The following is a 27,003-nucleotide window of genomic DNA, read 5'->3' as shown; positions in this document are numbered from 1 at the left end:
CTCCAGTATCTTTGTCAAGAAAATCCCATATAGGGTCACAAAGAGTCAGACAATGCTAAAATGATTAAACAACAAAGCCTGTGAGAACACGATAAGGAAATCTAAACACCTCAAACTGTGGTACTAGGAGAAGACTTTTGAGAATCCCTTGGAAAGCAAGGAGATCACATTAATCAATACTCATAGAAATTAATTCCAGCTATACACTGGTAGATTCAAGCATCAGGAAGGAATATTCAAGCATCAGGAAGCTTAAATTCTTAGGCCATATAATGAGAAGGGACTCATTGGAAAATACCTTTATATTGCAAAAGATTTAAAGCAACAGGAAAAGGGGATAGAAAAGATGAAATGGATAGATAATGTCATGGAAACAATAAACATGAACTTAGACTTGAAGAGATATTGGAAGATAGGAGGATTTGGTATGCTATGGTGTACAGGGTCACAAAGGGTTGAACATAACTGAATGACTCAGCCACAGCAGTCTATTTACATAGATCAATCACTTACATATATTAATGACATCAAAGCTCTAACTACATAGGTCCCAATATTCAAGATGAAAAATATAAAACAATTAAAATAATCAAATCTGATCAACTTCAGAGAAGTTACTCTACTGAAGCAATTAAAATGACAATCAAATTTTAAAAAGTATAGACTCATTCATTGTTGCTTAATATCAGGAACACAATTCTAAATGGTATAAACCATATGTTTTTTTCTTTCTTTTTAATTTTTAAAATAATCTAATTTGAAGATTAGGTTAATTGTATTTATAATTTCCAGATATAGCAAACAGAAAGACAAAGATCTTTATCTTTATTTATCAAACTAGTTTAGGAAGAAAGTAATAAGCCTCCTAGTGGCTAAATTTATGACAAAAAAGGCTACTTTATATCAATAATACTCTGTAATTCCAGTGAAAAAGATATTTTCTCCAATGATACAGATTGCAGTTTATCTATACCTGTCCATTCTGTTCAACTCTTAATAGAGGCCCCCAATAAATCTCCTATCCAGTATGCAAGGGACCTTCCCCATGTACTCTGGATATTGCATGGATGGCAGTGAAGGATATGGAATATTTATTGGTTATGCCCTACATTGGCCATCCTATCTTCTTCATAGTTTATCCACGTGGTGGTAGATACCTTTTCAGGATTCACTTTTGCAGTGTCAATAGCAAAAGAGACAGCCCAAGTGGTCACTGAATTCCTTATCCAAGAATTTGCAATTATGGATGTGCCACAAGAAATAAAAACCTGCATATTGTTCTAAACATTTTGCACACTTTTGTGCGCAGTATAAGATTTTACACACCACTGGCATACCTTTTAATCCACAAGGTCAGGCAATAGTAGAGAGAAGAAACAGAGACATTAAGACACTCCTCCAAAAACAAGAGAAAGGGGGAGCCACAGGTAACCCTAGAGAACTTCTAAATTTAGTTCTCTATACCATTACTTTTCTAATTTTTGACAAAGATGCAGACAGGTTTTATAACCCACCAGAAGGGCAGTGTCCAGTGCAAACAGATCCACTGTCCTTAGATAATCACCAGGTGATGTGGAGAGACCCAGAAAGTGGTGAATGGAAGGGACCATATAAGTTAACTGCCTGGGGGAGAGGGTTTGCTTGTATTTCTTCAGATGGAGAAGGAATCAGATGGGTGCCAACGAGTCATATTCGCCTTGTCTATCGGAGAGAGAGACAGAAAAAGAGAAAGACCTCAAAACAAAGGAGAAAGTCTAAGAAACATCTGACACTGAAAGAGCATGGCTAATAAGAAGACTGTTAAAGAACTTTACAACCAGCAGGAATCATTGGATTTCCTAACACAAGATGAGACTAATGGACAATGGACTTATGAACATTTATAAATTCTCAATTTATGATTATTTGATCATCTTACTTGTTACATACTTCTAGCATGTATTATGTTACTATGTTATTATGTGTTTATGTAATTTATGTAATTATGTGTAATGCCTCCCATATTGTTGGATTTATGTTTCATGACCTTGAAACCACCCTATGTTCTAAATCAAAAGAAGGGGGAGATGTTGGGTTCTTACTAAGTGCTAAGTTGGTACTTAACAATTCTCAGAATTCACACCTTTAGTTCCAGCCTTTGGGGGGAGTTTGCACCTTTGGACTTCTGGGGATGAGTTTATATGTTTAAGAGGAGCAAGTTTATTGATTGAAGTATTTTTCCCACAAGCCCCTGAGTTATCCCACGCCCATTCTCTGGGAGAATAAAAGAAGACAACATTGAACAAGGAGAGTCAGTCTACTCTGGGATTGAGTTGAGACCACTCTGGAGGAAGAAGAGTCTGGCTAGGAGATTGAGTTGAGACAGCAGATCTCCTCCTAGAGAGCTATCAGCAGTTTCTGGAGACAACAGAACTTTACAATAGTTCATTATTTTTCATGTGTAGAGTGGCCAGATCATCTATATTATGACATCACTTTTACTATGTAAAACTCTTTTGTCAGACATTTGCAGATATTTAAGTGGAAATGAAAACATTATTTTATTAGGTTAATTCATTCAGTCGTTTTATGATGTATTTTGATAACCTGGTAAAGTTCTATTAAAAACTAGGTACTTTACAGAAAAAAAATGCTGAGGTTTCTTTATAATAACAGAGGAACTTAAAATTTTTCATATTAATATTGTCACTTTCCTGTATATTGAAATTTAATCCAGTACTTGTCCAGTTTAAGTCAATGAGAAGTTATTAAATGCCCTCTGTGTGCCAGAAACTGTGTAAATCACAAACAGAGAAACAGAAAAAAAAAAAAAAAAAAACCTACCCTGCACTCCAGAAGGTCACTGTCTAATGTGGGAGATACGTAGACACAATATACAGAGAGTGTAAATTAAAGTAATCTCAGAGAAAAGCATCATGATAAAGAAGGACTGAGAAAGTGGGATTTCAACTGAGACTTAGAAATCCAGGTATGCCAGGATATGGAGCTGAGGAGAGTGAGAATATGTTTCAGTTAGGAGGGATAGTCAGTGAAAATGTCCAGAATGAAAAATTAGAGTGTCACATATGAGTAACCCCAAAGAGGCCACTGTCATTGGGCCACAGAATATGGGGATGGGGTAGGAACGATGAAATTCATTCATTGTTAATTCATGTGGTTTTTCTGAAAGGTTTTAGATACATTAAAATATGGAGGTGAAGACCTACTCTAGGAATTCTTTAGTCTGCTGGTTTCTATTCCCTTGAGGATTAATTAGATAATAAAATATTAATTTTTTATGGAGGAAAAATGGTTAAGAAGACCACCAAGTGCTATATGGTTTTTGCAGTGAGGAGACCGAGTAGCTCTCTAAGCAGCAAAATGGTGGCATTACTGAGACCAGAAACAACTAGTTTGGGTTTCAACTTAATCATCATTTTCATCATGTCCCACCCAGGATAAAATCATGACTGATTAATTTCATCATTAGGAAATTTATCATCATAGAGATTATTTCAGCTTTGGTACTCATACCTCACTGACACTCTCAGTTGTTTCTGCCCTTCTTTCTCACTGGAGCAATAGAGGACTGAGTAAAAAAAAAAATCTGAAACCAAATTCTACATTTGACCCATAATACCTCAGTGACACTGGGCACTCTGCCTCTCTTCTTTGTCTGTGAGATGGGAATTATAATAGCACCTACCTTGCAGGGTTGTTGTGATGAGAGAGAAGAGAGAGAGAGATAGACAGAGAGAGAGACAGAGAGAGACAGAGGTAGAGACAGAGACAGAGACAGAGACAGAGACAGAGACAGAGAGACCAAGAGAAGTCCTATAAAATGCTTTGCAAATCCCAAATCACGGTATTAGTGAAAGCTATTATGAATGTCAAGTCCAGAGTTAGAAAGAGTTATCTTTCTGTGTCCAAATCTGGCTTCAGACACTTACTAGCTATGTCACCCTAGGCAAATTACTAAAATCTGTTTTCCTCAATTTCCTCAAGTGTAAAATAACCTGGAGAAAGAAATGGAAAATCCACTTCAGCATCTTGTCAAGAAAACCCCAAATGGGGTTACAAAGAGCTAGGCATGACTGAAATAGCTGAACAATACTATTAATAAAGATTTGATTATTTCTAGCTATAGAAATCACATATCATACATTACTTGGGGGAGTTCTGATTTTGAGAGTTTCAAGGAAACTGTATACTTATAATCATGTTATGTTTTAAAAAAATCATTTTCGTCCAACCAAGTGTCATGATTTTTGGTTTAAAGAATAATATATTTACCACAGTTATACTTTGGGGACTTTGGGATACAGATCTGTGATTTCTTCAAAGTTTAAGTTATTTAAAATTTAGAGTCTTAATTAATGGGGAGACTGAAAAACGAAGTCATTTTTCCATAGATAGTTTGTGCAATATCAAAGTCAAATTTTGAGCTCAGCTCTTCCTGACTCTTAGAGTTCCTTTTGTCACTGACCCACTGTATCTCATATCATTCAATTTTTGTTTCCATGTGTTTAAAATCTTAAATTTTAGTGAAGATCAGTAGCAAAATGAAGTGGAGGTCATGAGGAGCGGTAGTAGTTGCAGAAGAGAAAGCATTACAGTAGAAAGAAGCTATATTAGAGATTGCAATTTCTCACTAGATAATTAGCAAATTTTATCAGGCTCAGTTCTTCTCTCAGTTTCCTACCAGTCACTCAATAAGTATTTATTAAATATCTACTATGTGCTAAGTGCTGGGGATACAAAGAAAAGAAAAAGAGTTCTTGTCATCAAATAACTTATAACCTGGTGAAGGAGGTGAAGACCAAAGAGTTAAGGAAGGGGAAAGGGGAAAAGGAGGTAATAGAGTTCATATCAGGGAGTGGCTTAAAGTATACATCACACATAGAAGCAAATTTCCACTTATTTACTTTGTTCTCTGTGTGTGTGTGTGTATGTGTGTGTGTGTGTGTGTGTCTCTCTCTCTCTGTGTGTGTCCCTCCCTATTTCCCTCCTTCTCTTTGTCTCTGTCTCTCTCTATTTCTCTGTCTCTATTTCTGCCTCTCTGTCTCTGTCTCTATCTCTGTCTCTCTCTACTCCTCTGTCTCTCTCTATTTTTCTGTCTCCGTTTCTGTCTCTTTCTTTGTCTCTCTCTCTATTTCCCCCTCTCTGCCTCCTTCCCTTCCTCTCTCTCATTCTTTTCCATTCATCACCAGTTTCCATGTTCTTCATGTCCTGCCTGCCGTGTGCCTTATGCTTCTTACATCAGTACATTACTTCCTTTCTAGCTTTTCTGCCAACACATGTTTCAATTTTCTATAGCAGCTGCCAAAATAAGCATTTCAACATCTGGAAATCATCCTTCTTCACTTTCACCGGTGTGATGCTTTTTGCCCTAAAAAAGTAGTTCCCATAAAGACCCCTCGAGATTTTGTATTACCTTGAAAAGCAGTCTTCCAAATATTCCCTGCTATGGAAAATTGCAATCCCTGCCTGCAAACTCAAGGGTTTTCCATCAAATTAACAACATATTTTATGGCCTGAAGATAGAGCATCTTGCAGTAATATAGAAAATAATATTTCTACATTCCTTAAAGAATGAAATTACCCATAAAGGGATAGTGGTGACCATCAAATTTCTCTGATGTGACTTTAGACATGCTGGGAAGTTCTATTGTGAGTGTGTGTGTATGTGTGTGTGTGTGTGTGTGTGTGTGTGTGTGTGTGTGTGTGTGTTTGTGTGTATATATATATATATGCAGATGATTTTTAAAAGCAACTTTGAATGTTAATGCTGAAAACAAAGACCTCTCACTAAGTTCTGTATAAGGTTTACTGATGAGGAAATGTTTGTTATGAGTTACAGAAGAAAATTGAGACTGTTTCCTACTTTGAGATCTTTCCCTTAAGTGATGTGGGATGCCAGCATTGGATTACCTCTGTAGGCAAATTCTCCTAGCACCAATTCAGTAATAGACAGAGATCCCAGAGGGTGAGAGGATGCTTCTGTTTCTTCTCTTTCCTTACCATTACATTATCCTGGGGAAAGGCAAAATTTTTAAGTTTTTCCTCAGGCCAATGGATATAGGTGCTTTGTGGGGTAATCCAACAGGAAACGGTACAGAACTAATTATAATTTTTCTATTTGAAGAAAATTTATTTTTACTCACCAATAGCTTTAAAAATATTTTAAAGATCAATGAGAACAATATTCAAAAGTTAGTCTTCTTTTCAGATGAAGAAATTGAAACTATTTGTAGCCACATGAAAAGGTGCTCCAAGTCACTATTGACCAGAGAAATGCAAATTAAGACAATACTGAGATATCATTACACATCTGTCAAATTGGCTAGAATGACAGGGAAAGATAATGCAGAATGTTGGAGGGAATGTGGGAAAATTGAGACATGGATACATTGTTGGTGGAACTGTAAATGGATCCAATCATTCTGGAGAGCAGTTTGATAACTATGCATACCTTTTGATCCAGCACTGTTTCTACTGGGCTTATATCCCAAAGAGATCTTAAAAGAGGGAAAGGGACACACACATACAAAAATGTTTGTGGCAGCTCTCTTTGTAGTGGCAAGAAACTGGAAACTGAGTGGATGCCCATCAATTGGAGAATGGCTGAATAAGTTGTGGAATATGAATGCTATGGAATACTATTGTTCTGTAAGAAACAATCTGCAGGATAATTTCAGAGAGGCTTGGAGAAACTTACATGAATTGATGCAAAGTGAAATGAGCAGAACCAGGAAATCATTATACAAGGCAACAATAATACTATATGATGATCAATTCTTTTTTTTTAATTGTTTAACTGTAATTATTTCTTTTTCTTCTTTTTTAAATTAATTTTATAATTTTTTTTGACAGTATATATGCATGGGTATTTTTTTTTTTTACATTATCCCTTATATTCATTTTTCCAAATTTTCCCCTCCCTCCCTCTACTCCCTCCCCTAGATGACAGGCAATCCCATACATATTTAATGTGTTACAGTATAACCTAGACACAATGTATGTGTGTAAAACCAAATTTCTTGTTGCACGGTAAAAATTGGATTCCAAAGGTATAAGTAACCTGGGTAGAAAGACAATAGTGCAAACATTTTACACTCAATTCCCAGTGTTCCTTCTCTGGGTGTAGCTATTTCTGTCCATCATTGATCAACTGGAAGTGAATTAGATCTTCTTTATGTTGAAGATATCCACTTTAATCAGAATATATCTTCATACAGTATGGTTGTTGAAGTGTATCATGGTCTCCTGGTTCTGCTCATTTCACTCAGCATCAGTTCATGTAAGTCTCTCCAAGCCTTTCTGAATTCCTCCTGCTGGTCATTTCTTACAGAGCAATAATATTCCATAACATTCATATACCTTAATTTACCCAACCATTCTCCAATTGATGAGCATCCATTCATTTTCCAGTTTCTAGCCACCACAAAAAGAGCTGCCACAAACATTTTGGCACATACAGGTCCCTTTCCCTTTTTTACTATCTCTTTGGGATATAAGCCCAGTAGTAGCACTGCTGGATCAAAGGATATGCACATTTTGATAACTTTTTGGGCATAATTCCAGATTGCTCTCCAGAATGGCTGGATTCTTTCACAACTCCACCAACAATGCATCAGTGTCCCAGTTTTCCCACATCCCTTCCAACATTCATCATTATTTTTTCCTGTCATCTTAGCCAATATGATGATCAATTCTGACAGACATGGCTCTCTTCAACATTGAGATGATTCAAACCAGTTCCACTTGTGCAGTGATGAAGAGAACCATCTACACCCAGAGAGAAAACCATGGGAACAGAGGGTGGAATACAACATAGCATTCTTACTCTCTCTGTTGTTATTTGCTTGCATTTTGTTTTTTGGGTTTTTTTTCTCAGTTTTTCTTTTTATTCCTTCTTGATCTGATTTTTCTTGCACAACCAGATAACTGTATAAATATGTATACACATATGGGATCTAACATGTATTTCAACATATTTAACATGTATTGAACTACCTGCCAGATAGGGGAGGGGATAAGGGGAAGAAGGGGAAAATTTGCAACAAAAGGTTATGCAAGGGTCAATGTTGGTACATAGTCAACAAAGATTTCTTAAGAGCTTACTATGTGCCAGGAATTATGATAAATTCTAGGAATACAAATACAAAAAGGTGGTCCTACCCCTCCAGGTGTTTACAATCTAATAGTGTTAGTCATCAACATTATATATAGAGTTTAAATCTCATTGACTCAAACTATATGGGAATGGGAATAGAGTTAGTTTAAATTATTTTTAAAGGTATGGCTTTTATTGGCATTTATAAATTTCAAATTCATAAAGTTAAATAAATTTGGGGAATATAGTCTGGATTATTTCCCCAAGTATTAATAATAATAATGGCTAACATTTTTGTAGATCTTACTATGTGCCAAATATTTTATGATTATCTCATTTGATCCACTCAACAACCCTAGGCATAGGTATTATTATTACATTATTTTTTAGATAGGGAAACAGATACAAATTTGTATAAAAAGATTAAATGACTTGTCCTTAGTCACACTACTAGTAAGTATGTGACATAGGATTTAAATTTGGGTCTTCCTGATTCCAAGCTTAATAATTTGTGCACCACATAATTGCATAGTATGGAATCTACTTCCATTGGAATATTGGTTCTCAAAGGAAATTTGATCAGTTTGTATTCTGAAAATAGAATAAGGTATTGAGAGAGAAAAACAATAAATAGAACATACTCTGCTTTTCTCCTAAATCCAATTCACAAAAGAATATTGTACATAAAAGGGAAATAATAATCAATCTACAAAAGATTTATAATCATTAAAGTGCTAAAGAAAATAAAAAAGAAAACATCTCCCAAGAGAGCTTTCCTAACAGAAACTTCTGTTCTATTAATTCAAGTTCATTTTTTCTCAAAACAGACACCTTGTATAATGAAAATCATGACAAATGAAATTGATATTTTCTCTCCATCACCACCTAAAGTATTTTTAAAGGAAATGAAAGAAGGGACAGCAAGTAAGATTCATCTTGGGCTCTTCAAATGTAGTTAATGAAGAAAAGGAAAAATTTATAAGTGATTAAGGTATCATAAATAAATCAAAAGTCTAGTCTTGGCCAAATCAAAGACTTTCTCTTCCACTGACCTAAAAAATTTTAAACGCATTAGCTTGTACTTCCCTCAGACTACTTTATAACATTATGGTAAAGTTTTAAATAGATAAGGGAATGGGGAAAGGACCACTGAAAATGAAGAGAAAAACATGAGAAATCAAGCTTGTTGGCACTGTACCTATCAAATGATGATGAAGAAATCACTCACATGGGCATATATATATATATATATATATATATATATACATTTGTGTATATGTGTATATATATATATACATATAAACTGTGTGTGTGTGTTTGTGTGTGTGTGTGTGTGTGTGTGTGTGTGTGTGTGTGTGTGTGTGTGTGTAAAAATTCTGGTTTTCTTATATGCCTTATGAAAATCTATGTCGTCAATATGTAGACTCTGGAAAGTATTCCCAAAGTCAAGGGAACCTTATCAAGTCACATAAATCACAAATTCTTCACAATGCTTACTTAACTCTTCTAGTACAACCTTATCTGCACCATACCAGAGAAATTCTTCTAAGTAAGTCAATGCCAAAGTCAAACTGGCTTCTAAAAGCTAAGCTGGAAGAGACCTTAAAGTCCAGTAAGTTTAAGCCCTCAATTTACAGAGAAAAAACCAGGGAGGCAAGAGATTAAGTGATTACCATCACACTAATAGTAAGTAGATACAAATTCATCTTGCCATCTTGCCTCTTGCCTCTTGCCTCTTGCCATCTTGCCTCTTGCCTCTTGCCTCTTGCCATCTTGCCTCTTGACTACCTAATTGTATGTTACTGGGACCATGGTTGTAAAGGAAGTCTAGGACAGGACTTGGTCTTGCCTTAAACTTTTCTTTATTTAAACTGCAATAAATAGTTGTTACTGATCTTTCCCCATCCTTCAGAATCCTATATGTAAATTTTCTAACTCTGAACATATTTTGTGACCTAATCTTGAACCATTAATGAATGAAGATCATGAACTTCAATCAGTCATTTACTCAATCACCAAGTATTTATTGTCTAATATGTGTCAGATTCTGTCCTAATCACCAAAAACAGAAATACAAAAAGGAAACTTCCTTTACACTCAAAAGAACTCCTATTCTATCAGTTTACATACAAAAAAATGCATTTTATTTATATAACATAAATAGAAGATAATGGAGGAAGAACACACAAGAAACTGAAGAGATCAAGAAAGGTGTTACATAAGAAGTGGCATTTGAAAAGTCTTTCAAAGCATATTGTAACTATGATGTTTTATTTGTATTATTGTGTTTTATTGATCTTTCTAAGCACACCAAGCTCATCAGTTCTCATGGTAACATGGTTCATCAGCAGCAGTCAGAGGTCCTGTGCTCCAATCTTGGATACTTCAGGACTTGGATTTTTTTATCTTTGTCTTTCTCTAAAATCTAACACAGTTACAGATAATAATAAGTATTTAACAAATATTTATGGTTAGATTCAATCCCATTCTATCACCAAGATTATTGGCAGTTAAGTGATCCAGTGGCTTGAGTAATGGACTTGAGTCCTAAAGAATTGAGTATGAGGGACTGCTAGATAGCACAGTTGATAGAACACTGTTCCTGCAGTTAAGAGGACCTGAGTTCAAATTCGGTCTCAGACAACACTCACTACGTGACTGTCACACAAGTCTCTTAATTCCAATTGCTCTGCCAAAAAACAAAAACAAAACAAACAACAATAAAACCCCAAGTTTGACTTCTCCCTTAGGTACTAGCTGTGTGACATTGAAAGAAAGTCAAATAAATTCTATTTGTCTTGGCTTGCATATCTGTTAAATGGGGATAATAATAGCACCTATCTCCTAGGATTGGTATGAGGACCAGATGATATAATATTTGTAAAATGCTTTGCAAATCTTAAAGGACTATATAAATGCTAGCTATAATCATAATTATTATGATTGTTGCTCCTTTGAAATTAGCCTTACATCCAACATTTTCTCCACATTTCTTTGATCTGGACCCATGTCCATTTCACAACTTCTAGCTAGACATCCTTACTAACGTTTGTCTTTCAATTTAAACTGTAAATAGACTGATAAACTAATCTTTCTTGAAAGTTACTTTTATTGTGGCAGTTATTTGTTCAAGTGTATTAACTGGTTTCCCATTTTCAATTATATACATTCTGAATTGCTCAACTTATCTTCTAAGACTCTTCAACAATATGGCTGTGACCCAACTTTCCTGCCCTCCCCCCCACTATTCTCCTACATAGTGCACCCATTAATCAGAGCTATACTCATTTCTGCTCCCACCCCTCCGCATTCTCCCAATTTATGTGATTTATCTTACAAGTTTCTTTGGTTTTACCTTGTTCTTGTTTTCCTCTATTACAACTATTCTATTTCTTTATCTGGTAAGTGATAGGGCCAGGATTTGAACTGTCTTTTGACATCAAGTTCCACAATGCTATGCTACCAGTGTGATGGAAGCTCTGGCATAATGTTTATTAAAACAAACTCGTGTTTATGTTTTCAAGGAGACATTAACAGCCTTTTTGATAGAAAATAATAATCTGAAGTATAAAACAAATGAATAAATTAGTGAGCATATAAATAGATTTAAAAATGAATAAATAAACAGAAATAGATAAACAGGGAAAGAGAGGGAAGGAGAAAGAGAAGGAGAGGGAGACAGACAGACAAAAAGAGATCTCAAAACAAAAGAACGTTTTTTGTGGATGGACTCTTCATGATAAAAGTTTTTGATATGTTTTCTGGCCTTCATGGGCTTTGGTTAGATTGTGAGACATCTTAAACTTAAGTATTAATTTTACATAAACATCAGTTCCCTTTATAATTCTATTCCATGAGAATGGATCAGCTAAAGTCACTATCTAATCAACACAGTACAAAAGCCCAGGCCAATGAAGAATATGTTTGTGTGTGTATATATATATATATAATACATATGTGTACTTTCTGTGTTGGGGAAGAGGTACTCCAATAACTAATGTTACCGTCTTTGTTCTTTTTTTCAAAAGGTAACTTCTGGTAGACTATCATTTAAACAACAAATGTTAAATTGCTGTTGAGTTATTTCAGACTCTTCATGACCCCATTTTGCCTTTTTTTTGACAAAGAAGAGTAGGTTTTGACTTTGCTTTTTCCAGCTCATTTTACCAATGAGAAAATTGAGGAAAACAGGGTTAAATGACTTGTCCTGAATCACATACTTAAGATGTGTCTCAGGCCAGATCTGAACTCAGGAAGATGAGGCATCCTGATTCCAAGTACTCTCTCCACTCTGATACCTAGCTATCTCTAGCCAGATTCAAGGCAGATTAACTCACTTCTATCTTCAATGTTTTTTTTTTTTTTTTTTTTCCTCTTAGAGTATATGTTCTTAATCTGTATTCCATGAAATTATTTATATTTTTAAAAAATATTTTCATAATTGTATTTCAATATAACTGGTTTCCTTTGTAATGCTGTTTTTTATGTTAACACAGTAAAAATAAAAATCCTTCTGAGAAAAGTCCCATAGTTTCTTCCTCCTAACAACAGTCAAAAGTGCCACTACTGGGCTTATTCCTCTTTGATGCCCACTAAAAACATATCTAATCTCTAAAGAGAATACTTCTTGCTTCAGATATCTGTTACTATGCAAGGTTCTATAAAAATGTTTCAGTAGTCACACAGTAATTTTAAATGAAGTCTACACTACTCTGTAACTGAAAACTTTCCCTAACTCCATCAAACCCCATATACTAATATGGGGTTTGATGGAGTTAGGGAAAGTGTTTATTCCATTCTTTTTGTACTGAAAGCAAAAAAAAAAAAAAAATGCCTATAAATAGTAAATTGGACATGGCATAGCACTACTGAGATAGCTAAGGGTCCTTCTTTATCTGCTTGCTTGCATAACTTGTGACATTTCACCAGCAGGAGAGAGTGGATGACATGATGTTGAAGCTATTTCTCCCAGCTTCCTCTTCTCCTACCCATCCTGCTCCCAAAGCACAATAGACTGATCAAGGAAATGGAAATGCTATGTATCACGATAGAGAAAATTTTAGAAACAGCTTAACTATTTCATCTTGGGTATTGTTACAAATACTTAATACTTAAGACTTTACTTATTCTTTGAGTAATAAATTCTTATCTATTCTATATTGACTTAGTTTGTGAATCATCTCGATTTATACCACTCATATTCTTTATGATTTCTGTTCAGCCTTCTATATCATAATGGACAGCACTAGGCCTATAGTCAGAAAGACCAGAGTTCAAGTCCAAATCAGATATTTAATACTTTTGTGACCCTAAACAAGTCACACACACCCTGTTTGCTTCAATTTTCTCGTCTGTAAAATGAACTGGAGAAGGAAATTGCAAACCACTCCAGTATCTTTGCCAAAAAACAAACAAATAAGCAAACAAAAAACCCAACCTCAAGGGGGTCATGAAGAGTTGGATAGGATTAAAAATAGTAATAAACAATAAAATTCTATATTCTTTATTAACATATCAAATCTTCATTAGTCTTTCACCTTTGATCTATATTCTTCATTTTTCTTCATTACCTTTCTTAAAATCTTATCAGTTACTAAATCCTATTAATTCATCCTTCATAATCTTTCTGATGATCATTTTTTTTATTCTCACTACCTCCAATCCAGTTTAGAACCTAGTTTATTATGTAGATATGTAAATTATAATTATAAGATAATCTTACTTCTCCACAAAGATCTTGTACTCATTCTGAAGTAGTGTAGTGCAGTCAAGAGAGATGAATCTAGAGTTAGATGACCTTTGGTAAAACATAGGCTTGTAGATTAAGAACCATAAGGGACTTCAGAGGCAATATAGTAAATGCCTATGAAGTTCAGAAGTAAAGTGATTTAGTTACAGTCTCATGGGCACAAAGCAGCAGAATCAGAATTGGAAACCAGCTTCAAATCCTATGCCTAAAACTTTCTCATTTTCAGTTTTCTCAAATTTCAAATGTGAAAATTGGACTAGATACATCTGAGGTTTCTTCATTCTACCCTCTGTGGATTGTTCTATCCTTTATATTATTGTCTAATCCTTACACATCACTGCTGAATTTACCTTACTCAAACTTGACATTTACTTTATCAAAACCATTAAGAAATATGAATGACCAAAATGATAAAGTCTAAATTTCTTAGTTGTGGCCATCTTACTGAAACTGAATTTTCCAACAACATTTCTCACTTTTCATTAACAAGAACTTTTTTGTCTATGCAATTGGAAGCCTGAACATGCCTGAACATTCACATGTCTATTGCTGTTCCTTTTCTCATGCTGTTTCCTTGCCTGGAAAAAAAAAATCTCTCCGTTCACACAAATCCTGCCAATGCCTAAAGGTTTGTTACATTTTCCATTTCTTCTGTGAGTCTTTCCTGACCACAACAGGCAACAGTAATTTCTCCCACTCCTCTGACCTCTGGATTAATTGTCAATAGCATTCGTTTGGAACTTAGTATTCACTATCTTGTGTTATTATTTAAATTTTTCTCATGTGATATATAACTGTAATTGGCTATATTTTACATTGTGCTATTTTCTAACTATTAAAAATAACATCAAGTCATCTGCAACAATCTAACAGATTTTTTGAGTGCCTACTGTGCATCAGGCATTAAATAACAGAACAAGATAAATACATTCCTCTAGAAACTAATATTCTCTTGAGATGATGATGACATAATATGTAAACAGATATGTACATATGCCATAAGTTGGAAGGATGAGAGACCTAACAACTAGGAGGAATAAAGAAAGGCTTCCCAGAGAAGGTAGCACATGATCTGAACCATGGAGAAGCCCAGAGATTCTAAAGGATGGAAGAGAAACATAGTCCAGGAATAAGACACAGCCTATTCAAAGGCACCAAGAAAGGAAATAAAATGTCAACTTTGATCAATGGTCCTGATGAAAGATGATGAAGATCTGAACTAAGTGCAATGGCATATTGAGTGGAAGGAAAGGGATAAATAGGACAGACTTTGAAGAGAAAAAGCCTGACAATTCACCTGTGTGAAGGGAAAAATAAAGGAAATGGATACTTATCAAGGAGTAAGGAAATCTGCATATCTATGGAAATTTAAAAGATGCCCATACTCTGAAAAGAAGTAGGGAAGATTGGAGAGCAAAGACTGGTTTGTGGGAGAAGATAATAATGTCCATTTTTCAATATGTTGAATTGAGAATGTTGATCCTATGATCCAGATAATTTGGATGGGGGAAAGGGGAACTTCATTTTTTCAAAGTCTGCTAACAATTGATGAAAAGAAAATATCATGCTAGCTAAATATATTAGAGCAAATTTTGGCCTTTGATTCATAACACCGTATCTTCACCTTATTTTCTAGTGAAGCCAAAGATAGGAATGATGTCAATACTAATAATATAGCCATGTACATCTTTATAATTTAGAAAGTATTTTCACATAAATTATCTCTATTGAAATGACAAATAACATTTCTCACCATAAATTTTATGATTATATATAATGCCTCTAATATACTCTTTTTGGAAATACAGAAAAGAAAACAAGTGGTGCTTAATGAAAGCACTCAGAACAGTGTTGTGTAATGAAAACAGCATTAGATCTCACTGAAGGCTTATATCCCTATCCCTCTGGTCCTTAGTTTCTTAATCTGTAAAATGAGGTGTGTTGACCAGATGGTCTCTGAAATCTTTTCCAATTCCAAAGCTATGACCCAATACAAAGTTATAAAAAAAACAAGATGACTTACTTTTGGGTGGGCATTCTTGAAGTATTCTACATCCTATAAGTCTACAGTTCCAAAACAGAATTAGATCTCTAAGGACTAATAATATATTTTATTGATTTAGAGTTTGTTGACAGAAATTGCAATCATTTTGTTTATCAGAAAGGAGAAAATAGGACAATCATTGATTCTTTTAAAAAAAATAAAGAATTGTGTGGACCAGATTGGCTTAAAGGTACCTTTTAGTTCTAAAATCTTGGTCTATGGTCTTAAATGGGATGCCAAACACATTTTCAAGATTTGGACATTGAAAGAACAGGGTCAAAATTGGCAGAAAGAAATACCAGATGATAGTAGTAGTTTCTTCCCCCTAAGTGAAGGTTGAAGATAATGGAGTTTGTAAAATATTTCTGAAAGTCCTGGAAGAAAATGATGACAAAAGTATAAATCATACATGGAAATCTTCTGTGCTGTATCAGATAACTCCACAAAATTGAGACTAAGTAATGACACATTTCTCACCAGACATGTCAAAAAGATGAAATTTGAATAAGAACTCTTGATTTCAAGATTTAATTTTTCCTTAGACAAAATCTTATTGATTTTACTTTTAGCTTTAAATGTTGACTAAATTGCAGATTTGTGAGATTTTTAGAAGGTTAAACTACAGGGAAAGAGACCTATCAGCCAAAGGAGGACACTCATTAAGGGTCTTTAAAATTTAAAGAACACATGACATACTGTTTCAATTTAGACACAATACTGTTATTTACCTAGTTTCTTAATTCTAAGTTTAATTTGCATTGATAGAATTTGGGAATAAGGAAAGAAAGGATAGAGAGAAATAAAAAAAGAAGGAAGAGAGGGAGGGAGGGAAGGATGAAGGAAAGAAGGAAGGAAGGAAGGAAGGAAGGAAGGAAGGAAGGAAGGAAGGAAGGAAGGAAGGAAGGAAGGAAGGAAGGAAGGAAGGAAGGAAAAAAGAGAGGAAGAAAGGAAAGGAAGGAAGGCAGGGAGGAAGGAGGGGAAGAAAGAAGGGAAGGGAAGAAGGAGGGAAGGAAGGGAAGGAGGAAGGGAGAGAGAAAGGAAGGAAAGAAGGAAGGAAGGGAAGAAGGAGGGAAGGAAGGGAAGAAGAAAGGGAAGAGGGAAGGAAGGGAAGAAGGAAGGAAGGAAGGGAAGAAGGAGGGAAGGAAGGGAAGAGGAAAGGAAAGGAGGAAGGGAGGGAGGGAGGAAGGAAGGGAGAGAAGAAAGGAGGGAGGGAGGGAGGGAAGGAATGAGAGAAGAAGGGAAGCAGGGAGAGAAAACCAAAAATCCCTGTTTTGTCTTAATCCCTGCCAAGAGAGAGAAAAAAAATTAAAATAGAACATATATTAAATACAAGACAGGAAAGTCCCTACTAATGTTTTTGACTGAAAATTATGTTCCTGACCAAGAACTTGGGATCAAACATACTACTGAAATAGTTATCAATGTGATACAAAAAGCCTATATTATTAACATGTTATAACAATTCATCTATTTAGATGATAAAGTCTCACTAATACTTATAGTACATAAATATACAGTACACACCAATTATACACACATTTTCAAAGTATTTATTATATATGAGTGGATAATTCTTGTACTCAGAGTCAGGAGAAAGCAGTTTTCAAATCCTTACTTAAATAATGTTTATGGACAAGTCAAACTACTATCCCTGAGTTGTTTTCTTCTTCCCAGGGGAACAAGCATCTCAGGGACAGAGCATGCTGCTTCTTTGTATACGTGGCACAATATGGTGTCCATTGTGAGCTCTTAATAAATGTTTGTTGAACTGAATGAAATTTACAAAGTAGAGATGCCAGATAAGATTCATTGTACCTGCCTCAGAGGACTCTTGTGAGACTCAAATCTAATAGTTTGTAAGTGATTCATGAACTTGAAAGTGTTATATCAGTGTCACATAAGGACCCTTCACCAATTGGATTCCCCATTTCACCAATGTTTAAAATAATATCTTTGGACCTTAGGAAATAGATGTTATTATGATTAGCTTTCCAGTGATGAGCCACTATCAATCTAACGTGGTTGATGGTGATCGATTAATCAATGAACATGTATTTATTAAGTATTACTATATTTCAGGTACTCTACTATGTTTCATGGATACAAATACAAAAAATGAAACAGTTCCCTACTCACAAAATTTAATAATAGGCACAAATAAAAATATATAAAGCATCAATGTGAAATTAATAAACATACCTATTTTATACACATGGTATTACTTTGTATTTGACCACACACATATATTTTATACATATATGTATAAATTAGAAATGTGTGGTTAAATACAAAGTAATTTTGGTAGAGGACACCAGTAGTTGGGCAAAGGGAGCAGGAAAGGCTTCATGAAGATGATGACAAAGTTGCTTCTTAAAGGATAAAATGCTTCTCTAAGGAGATGAGGATAGATTGCTTTCCAGCCATAAAGGAGAGCCAATGGTAAAGCAAAGAGAGGGGAAACTGAATAAAAAACACACATGTGTATGTGTGTGTGTGTGTGTGTGTGTGTGCATATTAACAAGACAATCAGTGTTAAGTGACTTGCCCAGGGTCACAAACTTAGTAAGTTAGTGTCAAGTGTCAGAATTGAACTCAGGATTTGAACCCAGGTCTTCCTGACTCCAGGGTTTGTGCTCTATACACTGTGTCATCCAGCTGCTGTTTATCATTGTTATAATGTGGGATTTCATTTTAATTCATATTTTGCTTGAAAACATAATATTGGCTGCCTAAACAAACTGCCATCATGGATAACAAAATAAAAACATCAAGTGATACAAGGCTTAATGCACATGTATGTGTTTTGTGGTTGTTACAGTGTATGTGTAGTTATAAAAGACTTTCAAAGCTAATTTTTATTCTAGAAGAAACAGAAATCATTAGAGTAAATCAAGTCAGGAAATATGGTCAGATGTACAATTAAGGAAAATTGCTTTTGACAGCAGTGTGTAGGATAAACTGGTATGAGGAGAGACTTGTGAAGGACAATTAAAAAGATATTGCAATCATCCAAGTTAAGAGGTAACAAGGGCCTAAACTAAAGTGTAGCTAGGAGAAGCAAAAAGAAAGGAATAGATTGGGAGATATTATGAAGGTTAGAGTAAAATTTTGTGACTATTTAGTTACATGGAGTGAGGAAGAATGAGGCTTTGGGATAATATTAAAATCACAAACTTGAGACACTGCAAAAATAGCAATGCCTTTGATAAAAACAGTGAAATTTGGAACAGAGGAGAGTTTCAGGGGAAATATAATAGGTTTAATTTTAGAGATGTTGAGCTTAAAATGAAATATCCCCAGGATATTCATTTTAAATGTTGAATAGATGACATGAGCCAAAGTTTGGGAGAGAGAGATTTGGGAGTTATATAGATGATATTTAAACCATGGGAACTGATGGAGAGAGAGAGAGGGAAAGAGAGACAGAGATAGAGACAGAAAGACAGAGAAAGACAGAGAAACAAAGGCAGAGTGAGACAGAGCAGAGAGAGTCTAGAGGAATAAGAGAAAAAGACCTAGAACTTGGGAAAACTCCCAGAGTCAGAGTAGCACAATGTGGATGATGAACCAGCATCACAGTAACAGAGACTGAGAAATAGTCAAAGAAGAAAGCAGAAGCAGAGTAGGACAGTGCATTGGAAACCCAGAGTAAAGAATAACCAGAAAGGAAAGGGTCAATTTCTCCTAAACCACCAAAGCTGGTCCCCAGATGGCAGACATAAAGACCGGCTCTGGCTTCATAATTAAATATGTTCTAGCTCTGTAGGACATTCCAGAGTTTTGCTGCAATGGTTAGCTTTTGGGACCCCAAAATCATTTCTACATATAATGAGGCCATGAAATAAGAGCTTTGGTAGACATATATGGGAAAACAAAGCAAATAAAAAATGCTACTCTCTAGTGCCATAAACCTGACAAAATTCACATGCTGGATGAAATAAACATTTGTTAAACATTTTAGAATCAAAATTTTATAGCTTGAAATAATTTTTAGAGACCATTGTTTTATAGAGGAGAAAAAATGGAGCCCAGAGAGATCAGGCAATGTTTCCAAGAGCTCATAGACAATAATCAGAAAAGCCCAAATTAAAACCCAAATCTATGGGATATTGCTATAGTTTTGCTCAATAATTTATATTCAGAAGATGTGAAGGATAATGAATAGTTAACATCTCACATTTGTGGAATGGATCACTATATTTAAAACACTTTCACCTATGAACCACCCAAATCTTCCCCAGTCAGCAGCATGATATAATGGAGAGTAAAGATTAGTTGTGCAACCTTGGGAAAAATCAGACTCTTCAATTCTTCATCTTCTCATCTATCAGAAGGTTAATGATATCTGACTTGCCTAACTCACAAGTTATTGTAAGGGCCATAGGAAATAATGCTAGTGACTTATTTTGGCAAAATGCTTTTGGGTTTGTAAAGTTCTTTGACCCTCACATCAATCCTAGGAAATAGATGCTATTATTATTATTATTATCCTCGTTTTGCAAATAGAGAAACTGAATCTCAAAAAAGTAAGTTGACTTGCTCATTCATGATCATAATTTAGTTATAATAGTTAATTAGTTAGTTATAGTTAGAAGTCAGATTCAGGTGTTCCTCCCTCACTCCCTTCCATACATTATACCATGTTACCTCCCAAGTATATGACATCTTATTTTGAAAACATTATGGTACTATATAAAACAAAAAGGGTTGATGTTTTAAAATTTTAAAATTCAATTACCTGTAAAAATTCATTTATGTGGAATACTTCCTGTAAAAATTAAGATAAACAATAGATTCATCTGTTAGGATTAAGAAGATGCTTAGCATTTCTCAATGAGTTTTAGTCATTTTACAAATGGAGTTGAACTGTCTGAGAAAATATTTCAAAAATTCTTCCATGAGAGAAAATGACAGCCAAAGTTAGGAATGTTCTTTTCTTCCTAATCATCTATTTCTCTGAGTGTTCACACAAATGCAAATGGAGTTTTTCAAAACATCCTAGACATGAAAGTAGCCTGAGTGAGCAGGGGACTCCCTGCTAGCAAACTTGGCTCTGGTGGCTATGGTTATTGTTCACAAGATCTAAATATCTGCCTCAGTATCACCTTCTAACCTAGAGGAAAAGAGATATTGTTTCACAACAAGCCTTTAGACCTTAACTTTGATTCTGGGAAAAGCTTCTGATGGGAGAGAGAAAGACCTAAAAGGCATGGAAATTCTGGCTGAAGCCCTCTTCCAGGAAGCCTGATTTTTTTTTTTTTTTTTTGCTTATGGAAAGACAGCAGTACAGTCATATTAGAAAAATCATGTCTTGTTTTTTCATCTGTTTTGCTCATTCCTTAGTCTTGAAGTAGCTGCTCTTATCTTTGCCTGCTGGACACCTGCTTTGGCATTCAGAAGAGATATGCTTCTAGATAGTTTTATAAATAGATTCTTTGTTCCTGCTCCCAATATGAGATTTCAGTTTCTGAAAAATTACTTTGGTCTTCTTTGATTTATACTAAGAGGAGAAGATTCCATCTGGTAATTCTTTAGCATTTTTCTTGCATTTCTTACTAGCAAAGCTATTTAGAATCTTAGGTACTTATTCATCCCAAGCAACAGAAGCAGAAGCTTCTAGTATAGAATTAATTATGTGGGAAGAGAGGGGAAAAAGGAGGAGAGAGAGAGAAAAAAGAGAGAAATAGAGACACACAGTCAGAGAAAGAAACAGAAAGACAGAGAATGACAGAAAGAGATGGAGACAGGAAGAAAGAGTTCTAACAAATGAAATAAATCTACTCCCTACTTTATCAGTGATTTCTCAGTCTATCACATATACATATATGGTATTCCTCATAAAGAGAGCCAGAAAAACCTGGAAAAATTTACAAGAATTTACAGAGAGCAAAATGAGTAGAAACAGAAAAACATTGTATATAGTAACATCAATATTGTACAATGAAGAATTGTGAATGATTTAGCTATTCTCAGCAGTACAATGATTCAAGACAATCCCAAAGGACTCATGATGAAAAATGCTATCTACCTCCAAAGAAAGAACTGATATTGTCTGAATACAGACTGAAGCATACTATTCTCTCATTTTTATCTCTTTGTATTTGTTTCTCTTTGTGTCTCTGCTTCGTTGTCTCTCTGTCTCTGTTGTTCAAATCTTGCACAAAATGACTAACATGGAAATAGTTTTATATTATTGCCCATGTATAACCCATATTAAATTGCTTATCATAGTAGGGAGAGGAAGGGACAGGAATGGATAAAATTTGAACTCAAAATTTTAAAAATATATTTTAAAATGTTTTTACATGCAATTGAGGAAAAAATATCATTAAAGAAAAATTAAAGCAAAGTATCAGAGCAGTAAAAATGAGGCCTTGACTTTGGCTTATTGAGAAGCAGACCATCTTCAGTGAATTTTTTAATATAGGGCATGCATCTCTTCACTGGCTATGACATTTTCAATCTGCTTCCTTTCTCCATTCAAACTTCATGGACAGACTAATTATATTTTTTATTAGGAGAAACCTGATAACTTAAAGGGAAAAATTGTTACTGAATTGTAACACACTTAAACAAATAATTTCTTTTAAAATGTTTTGACTTATCTATATCGAAGTTGACAGAAGGCTGAACTTAGGCAAAATTGAAAATTAAGTCAAGCCTAAGGTGATTATTGCACTCACCCACTTTGGGACCTTTCCTTTATCCCCAAACCTGAGGGATCCTTATAATCTTTCAACTCTTTCCTTGACAAGACCTGCTTTCAGAAAGAACTTGTTAAATTCATTTATACTAAGGTACCATTGGATCATTGACATAGTTAAGAGGGACCTTAGCATGGTATAGAAAGTGGAATAGTAGTTTGGTATCAGAGTTCCAGGGTTCAAAACACAGCTCTGCTTCCTATTACATTGTGACTGTGGGCAAGTCATTAAACCCTTCTTAAGTTCAAGTTTCCTCATATGTAAAATGAGTAAGATTGACTATGAGTGAAATGAGGGAGCTATGTGATGCCATATGCACAGAAAGCCAGGACTGGAGTCAGGAAGACTTATTTTCCTAAATTCAAATATAGACTCAGATACTTAACTAAATTTGAGCAAGTCACTTAATCCTCTTTGCCTCAGTTTCCTCATCTGAAGAAAGAAATGGCAAACTACTCCAGTATCTTCACCAAGAAAACCCCAAATGGGGTCACAAAGAAGAGTCAGACATGTGTGAAAAGGCTGAACAACAATTAAGTCCAAGTCCACATTCTGGCCTTTGCCCTCAATTCTTCTCTATTTGCATTTTCACCAGGAACAAAGACTCTGTCTAGGGCTTTGACTTTAATGAAACTAACTGTAACAATTTAAGCATGACTAAATCCTGCAAAGGAAGTGTTTGGCAAGTCAGTGGGAGCTTTGTGGAATTCCCCATAAAGGCTACCACCTAAACTACCTACTTATAAAACCAGTCCTGGTTGACAGTGTATGAAAGTAGTGATCATTACCACAAATCAGTCATGGAATATGAGAGGCAGAAGAGAAGTTAGGGACCAGTTTTGCTCCTTCATTTTACAAAAAAAAATTCTCTTACAAAGGATTCATCTAAACATGTCTCAGCCAACTAGTACCAGAATCAGAATAATGATCCAGGTCTCCTAACTTTTCAGCCAGGGCTTGGTTCACATCTTCAGGATCGTATATCAGAGAAGTGAAATTTTCTATTAACTATAATACATTTTCAATCTTTAATAAAAAAAAAAAAAAAAAAAAAAAAAAAAGACTTTCCTTTTAAAGAGTTTAGTAAAAACATTCATAAGAGGAATACAAGGATGTTGTTGAGAAGCTTCCAGAATAGCTTGAATATTCTAAATAAATTTCACTAGAAATTATATGTTTATATCCAGTTATCCAATATTTGTATATAATTATATCTTAGAGGCCTTTTGTATCATGACTGCCTGAGAAGACTCAAGGAGCCTCCCTCTCTGGCCAGGCACATCTGTCTTCCACTTACTAAAATATAAAGCTCAGTTTAAGTGTGGTTGCCAACTGGAACTTCCTGTTGATTGATTTCAAAGAGAGAGGATGATAAGAGAGCAAATCCAGCAGAAGATATCAGCATCTGATCTGAAACTCCCACCTTAAGAAGTATGTCAGTAAAGGAACCAGGGCAATAAGGATGGGACTTTCATGGCCTTGAGATGATCAGGCAGCCCAGAGGCCTATTGCCCTAATTCCTACTCAACCTGCTGCACATATAGTAGCAACCTGAGGAAGAGGAAAACTTTCCATATTTTTTTTTTTTTATAAAAAAAATGAAGCCCTTTCTTCAAATGGGATTATGAAGAATTAATGTATTTTTACAAATCTTTTCAAAACCTCATCTGTATTCTAGCTCTTATTTATTTAGTGTAGAAACTGTCATGAACAGAACCATCCCACTTACCGGAGTTGTTTAATTAATTTGAGATTTCAAATAGGATAAATTGGTGTCCATGATCAGACAATACCAAGAAAAAGGATGAAGTTAGTACATGCCATTTTACCTCTTTCAATCTTTTTGCTACTGTTTTGAGTTCTAGGAGTTCCTATATCACTGAAGAGGACTAATTTTTTTCAGTCTCTCTCAAAGGCAGCCTGAGGTACAGACAAATGGATAGTTGCAGATATACTGAGAAAAGGCCTGTCTAAAAGTCCCCTCTCCTTCTAGTCCTGGCATTGTGTTCTCATTAAAGTCACTTGCATAGGGGGAAGTCATTATGGACAGAAGATTTCAATAAAAAGTCAGATATTTCACTTGTAGAGGTAATAGCATAGGTAAATTTCCCTTAGATTTAGAGATTAATTGGCCATAAGCATGATCAAATCATATTTATCTTACTGCTAAGAAAATCTGAGACTCAGAGAATAATAATAATCATAATCATAGGTATATTTACACAATACTCTAAGTATTAGTATTTAAATTGAACCCTGTGAGATGGATGCTCCCATTTATTAGATGAGAAAAGAGAGACTGTGAGTGAGAATCTTGCCAGATTCACACTGTTAGTAAGTGTCTGAGAAAAGATTTAAACTGAGATCTTCTGAATTCTAAGTATAGAACACTTGAAGAAAAATGAGTTGGCCAATGGCACACTGTTAATAAATAAATAATAAATAAATAAAGAGTTAAGTTTTGAAATTAGGAATTCTGGTTCAAAATCAAGAACTCTTTCTACATGACAGTGTTTCATATGACTATCACTTGGAAGGGAGGGAAGAGCACAAAAGAATGAGACCCACTTCAATATAGTCTTGTCTGGGGATGCAAGCAGCCCTGAGGTTCTAGAGGTGTGGGCACTGAACACCAGATAATGGCATAATAGAAAGGAGAGTACCATAAAGATAGATGGAGAATTGTTCAAACTAAACATAACTATTTCATCTTTTCAATTAGGGCTGACCTTGCTCACTCTCTTGAGTCTTTGCCTACAGAATTTCCTTGATGATGGATGGAAAGTGGAATATGGGGGTGGTGTTCTGGAAAGTTAAATCAATGATAAATCTGTGAGCATGGAAAAAAGGGATTTACTTTTTTTCAGACCAGTGCCTTTAAAACTCTTCATGACTCAAAACAGGTCCCTCTTTCATCCTTGATTTATAGAATCACAGACTCTTAGAAATGGAAAAGATCTTACAGATAAAGTATGACTTCACAGATATATTGAGATTGACTTGGAGTTGGGGAAACATAATTTTGAATCTTGCCTCCAACACTTGCCAGCAATACATCCATGGGCAAATGACTTACCCTTTCTGAGCCTCAATGACCTAATCTATAAAATGACAATAGTAGTGTCCTTACTATTTACATTTTACACAAGATTGTTAGATGAGATAATGCATGTAAATTAAGTAACTTGATCATTTACCTTAAATTACATATAAATACACACACACAGAAATAATTCAAGCCCAGAGTCAGACTACTTATAGTCACATAAGAACTGGTCATATATCCCCTGGTAGAAGTTTCACTTTTTCTCATTCTTTGGATTAATGTTCTATCTTTCCTTTTTCTGGAAGAGAATTGTCACAACACAATTGCTTTTGTCTGCCTTGGAATCACTATAGCCCTTCTACCTTCTGAAAGGATACTTTTGATGATGAAAAAGATTTGGACATATGGAAAGGCAAATCATGTTTTAACTTCACTCATCTACTGCTTATGGAAATCACTTATCCCTCAGACACTCCAACAGAAATTCTCATTTGTCTCCATTTTATTTCTCAATTTTCTTTTCTGATAAAATGAATGACAAAAAGAATGTTCAGGGCAGCATGGATACAGAGCAGAATGTGGGATCTGCGTACAAATTCTATGACACCAATTGGTTCTCTGACTCTAAACAAGTCATATAAATTCTCAGAGCCCCAGGCCATTACATAAAAACATAAGCTTCACGAATGTAAATTGTTGGCACTACTGTCTATCTATCCAGGTTACTTATACCTTTGGAAGCTAATAATTAATGTGCAACAAGAAAATGGTATTTACACACATATATTGTATCTAGGTTATATTGTAACACATGTAAAATGTATGGGATTACCTGCCATCGGGGGGAGGGAGTGGAGGGAGGGAGGGGATAATTTGGAAAAATGAATTAAAAAAAAAAAAAAAAAGATAATAAAAAATATAAAAAAAAAACCAAAAAACAAACATAAGCTTCAGAAAAGTTGCTTACTAGGGCCTATACCTTCAACTTTGGTTGAAAAAGTTCCTTACTAGAAGCTCTCTACAAAGATTAAGTGTATTTCTGTTATTTTTCAGTCATGTCTGGCTCTTTGTGACATCATTTAAGATTTTTTTGACCAAGATACTGGAATGTATCATTTCCTTTTCTAACTCATTTTATAGATTAGGAAACTGAGGCAGAGTTAAGGAACTTGACCTGGATTATACATCTATGTTAGGTTCTTACTAAGTGCTAAGTCGGTACTTAACAATTCTGTAGTTCTGGCCTTTACTGGGAGTTTTACTTCCATGAACTCCTGGGCAGGAGCTTACATGCTTAGGAGGAGCAAATTCATTGGTTGAAGTAATTTTTCCCAGAAGCCCTTGTGTTATCCCATTCTCTGGGAG

General features: G+C 34.9%; 1 protein-coding gene across 2 annotated transcripts in view; it reads right to left on the bottom strand.

Moving 5' to 3' along the window:
• Window positions 1-27,003, bottom strand: part of COL5A2 (collagen type V alpha 2 chain) — a 184,685-nt gene that overhangs the window by 144,645 nt on the left and 13,037 nt on the right. The window lies entirely within an intron of this gene.

Source organism: Sminthopsis crassicaudata, chromosome 3 (genome assembly GCF_048593235.1).
Source record: "Sminthopsis crassicaudata isolate SCR6 chromosome 3, ASM4859323v1, whole genome shotgun sequence".
Classification (NCBI taxonomy): domain Eukaryota; kingdom Metazoa; phylum Chordata; class Mammalia; order Dasyuromorphia; family Dasyuridae; genus Sminthopsis; species Sminthopsis crassicaudata.
The sequence above is the reverse complement of the archived record's forward strand: the minus strand, read 5'-3'. Positions and strand labels throughout refer to the sequence as shown.